General features: G+C 39.4%; 1 pseudogene; it reads left to right on the forward strand.

The window, feature by feature from the left end:
- Positions 1-3,110: 3,110 nt before the first annotated feature.
- Positions 3,111-4,440, forward strand: LOC105523398 (annotated as a pseudogene).
- The last annotated feature ends 1,399 nt before the right edge of the window (positions 4,441-5,839 follow it).

Genomic DNA, 5,839 nt, shown 5'->3' on the forward strand with positions numbered 1-5,839 from the left:
AAAAAAAAAAAAAAAAAAAAAAAAACAGGGCTCATTATTTTACTTACGATTGTATCTCTAGCACCAAGTATGTGCCTGACATATAAAAAAAGGACTCATAGGCCAGGCTCACGGGTGTCATCCCAGCCCTTAGGGAGGCCAAGGCTGGCGGATCACAAGGTCAGGAGATGGAGACCATCCTGGCTAAGACGGTGAAACGCCGTCTCTACTAAAAATACAAAAAATTAGCCAGGCGTGGTGGCGGGCGCCTGTAGTCCCAGCTACTCGGGAGACTGAGGCAGGAGAATGGCGTGAACCCGGGAGGTGGAGCTTGCAGTGAGCCGAGATGGCGCAGCTGCATTCCAGCCTGGGCGACAGAGCGAGACTCCGTCTCAAAAAAAAGGCACTCAATAAATGAATCAACGCATGAATGTACCTCTAGGAAGAGTGATTGGAATCTCCTCATCAAGTACACTTTACTGTCAGTGTGAGGTATATTTGTTTGTTTTAACAAAGTGAGCTTCTTAAAGGCCACAATCAAACACAAATAAATAATGGATCCTACAGTTGCTGTTATGGGAAGTGGTCTTGGTAGTTCCCGGCAGCTGAGGCACGGTGCTAGTTTAGTGCCCCCTGTTGGATAAAACAGAAAATTCGGCTTTTTGCACAATCACATTGTCCCTTTACAAAGAAACATGTAGTCCCATCTGAATTTTGTGGCATCTCCTCTGGCATTAGCAAATTTTTATATTTGACTTCATTTCCTCAGCTAAACTTACTGTTTTCTCACTCTTTCTCTATTAAATAGTAGCTTTGTTTTACCCCATTTTCCACATTTCAGATAAGGAAATCTTATGTAGTAAATTGTAGTAAAATTTCTAATTCACAAAAGTAGTCAGGGAATTGAAGTATTGCATTAATAAATTACCTTATGTGACATGTATGGATCACTTGAAGACACAGGTATTTGTTATAGAAATACATTCTATAGTGATGGTATGGCAACACATTCATAGAGAAGATTATTGAGAAGAGATACTCATACCAAAACCTATGGCATACAGCAAAAGCAGTATTAAGAGAGAAGTTTATAACAATAAATGCTTACATTAAAAAAGTAGAAAAATTTCAAATAACCAACCTAATTATGCATGTCAAGAAACTAGAAAATCAAGAAGAAGCCAACCCCAAAATTAGTAGGAAAAAAGAAATAACAAGGATAAGAGTAGAAATAAACAGAACTGAGACCAAAAAAATACAAAAGAAATAAGGTGTTTTTTTGAAAAGATAAACAAAATTGCCAAACCATTAGGCAGACTAAACAAGAAAAATAGAGAAAAGACCCAAATAAATAAAATCAGAAATGAAAAAAGGAGACATTACAACTGCTACTACAGAAGTCCAAAAGATTGTTAGAGACTGTTGTGAACAACTATACACCAAAAAATGAGAAACATAATGGAAATGCATAAATTCCTAGACATGTACAACCTACGAAGATTGAACCAAGAAGAAACAGAAAACCTGAATAGACCAATTGTGAGTAAAATGATTGAATCAGTATTAAAAGTCTCCCATCAAAGAAAAGTCCAGTACTTGATGATTTCACTGCTGAATTCTACCAAATATTTAAAGAAGAATTATATCAATTATTTTTAAACTTTCCCAAAAAGTTGAAGAGAATTCTTCCAAATGCATCTTTGAGGCCAGCTCATCCTGATACCAAAACCAGACAAGAACACAACAACAACATAAGAAAACTATAGGCCAATGTCCCTAAAGAACATAGATGCAAAAATCCTCAATACAATACTAGTAAACTGAGTCCAACAGCACATTAGAAAGATCATTCATCGTGATTTACTGGGATTTATTCCAGGGATGCAAGGCTAGTTTAGCATATGCAAATCTATAAATGTGATATATTACGTCAAAAGAATGAAGTACAAAAAATCATCTTAATAGATGCAGAGAAAGCATTTTATACAATTCAACATCCCTTTATGACTAAAAAAAAACCCCTCCAAAAATTAGGAACAGAGAAGATGTACCTCAATACAATGAAGGCCATATATGACAAACTCACAGCTAATATTATACTAAATGGGGAAAAACTGAAAGTTTCTTCTCCAAGAACTAGAATAAGACAAGGATGCCCACTCTTACCACTCTTATTCAACATAGTACTGGAATTCCTAGCCAGAGCAAATAAGCAAAAGAAATAAAGGGCATTCAAATTAGAAAGGAGGAAGTCACACTGTCCCTATTTGCAGATGACATGATTTTATATATAGAAAACCCTAAAAGTTCCACCAAAACAAAACAAAAAACTCTTAGAACTGATAAGCAAATTCAGTAAAATTGCAGGATAAAAAATTAACATACAAAAATCAGTATCATTTCTATATACCAATAACAGACTAGTGGAAAAAGAAATCAAGAGATCAGTCTCATTTACAACAGCTATAAAAAATGTAGGAGTAAATTTAACCAAGTTGATGAAAGATCTCTAAAAGGTAAACTATAAAACATGAATGAAAGAAATTGAAGAGGTCACAGAGAAAATGGAAAGACATCCCTGTTCATGGACTGGAAGAATTTATACTATGAAAATGACCATACCACCAAAAACGATCTACAGATTCAGTGCAATCTCTATCAAAATGCCAAAGACATTCTTCACAGAAGTAGAAAAAAATGACCCTAAAATTCATATGAAACCACAGAAGTCCAGTAAGAATGTTAGCTTAAAATTTTCTTTAAAACAAAAGAAACCACAGAAGGCTCCAAATAGCCAAAGCAGTCCTGAGTGAAAAACAACAAAACTGGAGGCATCGCATTACTTGACTTCAAAATATACTGCAAAACTATACTAAACAACACAGCATGGTACTGGTATAAAACCAGACACATAGACCAATGGAACACAGTTGAGAACCCAGAAATAAATCCATGTATTTACAGCCAATTAATTTTTGACAAAAATACCAAGAACATTCAATGGAGAAATGACAGTCTCTTCAGTAAATGGTGCTGGGAAAACTGCATATTCATAGACAGAAAAATGAAACCCCTATCTCGGTCATCAGCAAAGCTTGAGTCCTGTCTTCTCACTCTCCTCCCTGGACAGCATGAGATTCACCACTCGCTCTATCTTCTCCATCAACTACTGGTCCCTGGAGTCCTCCCAGGCACCCAGCTACAGCATCTGGCCAGTCAGCAGCGTGGCAAGTGTCTATGCAGGCGTGGGGGGCTCTGGTTCCTGGATCTCTGTGTCCTGCTCCATCAGTTTCCAGGGTGGCTTGGGGTCCAAGGGCGTGGCTGCGGGGATGGCCGGAGGTCTGGTAGGAATGGGAGGCATCCAAAATGAAAAGGAGACCATACAAAGCCTGAACAACTGCCTGGCCTCCTACCTGAAGACAGAGAACCAGAAGCTGGAGAGCAAAATCTGGGAGCATCTGGAGAAGAAGGAACCCCAGGTCAGAGACTGGGGCCATTACTTCAAGACCATCGAGGATCTGAGGGCTCAGATCTTCGCAAATACTGTGGACAATGCTCACATGGTTCTGCAGATCGACGATGTCTGTCTTGCTGCTGCTGATGACTTTCAAGTCAAGTATGAGACAGAGCTGGCCATGCGCCAGTCTGTGGAGAGGGACAACCGTGAGCTCCCCAAGGTCATTGATGACACCAATGTCACTTGCTGCAGCTGTAGACAGAGACCGAGGCTCTCAAGGAGGAGCTGCTCTTTATGAGAAAGAACCACAAAGAGGAAGTAAAAGGCCTACAAGCCCAGGTTGCCAGCTCTGGGTTGACTGTGGAGGTAGATGCCCCCAAATCTCAGGTCCTCGCCAAGATCATGGCAGACATCCAGGCCCAATATGACGAGCTGGCTCAGAAGAACCGAGAGGGACTAGATAAGTACTGGTCTCAGCAGATCGAGGAGGGCACCACGGTAGTCACCATGCAGTCCGCTGAGGTTAGAGCTGCTGAGATGACGCTCAGGGAGCTGAGACGTACAGTCCAGGCCTTGGAGATCGACCTGAACTCCATGAGAAATCTGAAGCCCAGCTTGGAGAACAGCCTGAGGAAGGTGGAGGCCCGCTAGGCCCTGCAGATGGAGCAGCTCAATGGGATCCTGCTGTATCTGGAGTCAGAGGTGGCACAGACCCGGGCAGAGGGGCAGTGCCAGGCCCAGGAGTATGAGGCCCTGCCGAACATCAAGGTCAAGCTGAAGGCTGAGAGCACCACCTACTGCTGCCTGCTGGAAAATGACGAGGGCTTCAATCTTGGTGATGCCCTGGACGATAGCAACTCCATGCAAACCATCGAAAAGACCACCACCCACCAGATAGTGGATGGCAAAGTGGTGTCTGAGACCAATGACACCAAAGTTCTGAGTCATTAAGACAGCAGAACCAGGGTACCCTTTGGGGAGCAGGAGGCCAATACAAAGTTCAGTGGTTAAAAAAAAAAAAAAAGAGAAACCCTTATTTTTCACCATACATAAAAATCAAATCAAAATGGATTAAAAACTTAAAAGTAAGACTTGAAACTACTAGAGGAAAACATCAGGAAAGTGCTTTATGATATTGGTCTGGGCAAATTTTTTGGGGTTAAAACCTCAAAAGCATAGACAACTAAAGAAAAAATAGGCAAATAAGATTGCATAAAGCTTAAAAGCTTCTGCACAGCAAAGGAAACAATCAACAAAGTGAAGAGACAATCTATAGATTGGGAAAAATATTTGCAAAGTATCCATTCAACAAGGGATTAATAACCAGAATATATAGGGAACTCAACTCAACAACAACAAAACACCAAGTAATACAATTTTTAAAAGGGCAAATGAACTGAAGAGACATTTCTCAAAATCAGACATACAAATGGCCAACAGGCATATAAAAAATGCTCAACATTACTAATTATCAGGGAAATGCAAATCAAAACCACAGTGAGATCTCACCTCATCCCAGTTAGAACGGCTATTATCAAAAACACAAAAAAGCAGATGCTGGTGAGGATGTGGAGAAAGGAAAACACTCATCACTGCAGATGGAAATATAAATCAGTACAGTCACTATGGAAAACAGTGTGGAGGTTCCTCAAAACACTGAGATATAAAAATAGATCTACCATATGATCCAGCAATCCCACTGCTAGATATATGTGCAAAAGAAAGGAAACCAGTATATTGAAGAGATATCTGCATACCTATGTTTATTGCAGCATTCTTCACGATAGCTAAGACATGAGATGAATCTAAGTGTCCATCAATGGATGCATGCATAAAGAAAATGTGGTACATATACACAATGAAATACAACTCAGTCATAAAAAAGAATGAAATCCTGTCACTCGCAGCAACATGAATGAAACGAGAGATTGCTATGTTAAGTGAAATAACTAGGTGAGTAAAGTGAAAAAAGACAAATACTGCGTTCTCTCACTCACATGTGGGAGCTTAAAAAGTTGATCTCATGGAGGTGGAGAGTAGAATGATGGTTGCCAGAGGTTGGGAAGGTCGGGGGATGAATAGAGGTTGGTTAATGGGTGCAAAAAATACAGTTAGATAAAAGGAATATATTCTAGTGTTTGACGGCACAGGAGGATGACTAAGTTAACAATAATTTATCATGTATTTCAAAATAACTAGAAGAGAAAATTTGAAATGTTCGCAACACAAAGAAATGATAAATGTTTGAGGTAATGGGTATTCTATTCACCATGATTTGATCATTACACATTGTATTCATGTATCAAAATATCAAATGTACTCCATAAATATGTACAATTACTATGTATCAATTTAAAAGTTACTACTCACTAGAAGAAAGCTATCTTTTTTTTTTTTTTTTTT

The sequence above is a fragment of the Colobus angolensis genome, unplaced genomic scaffold (genome assembly GCF_000951035.1).
Source record: "Colobus angolensis palliatus isolate OR3802 unplaced genomic scaffold, Cang.pa_1.0 Scaffold46, whole genome shotgun sequence".
NCBI classification, from domain to species: Eukaryota; Metazoa; Chordata; class Mammalia; order Primates; family Cercopithecidae; genus Colobus; species Colobus angolensis.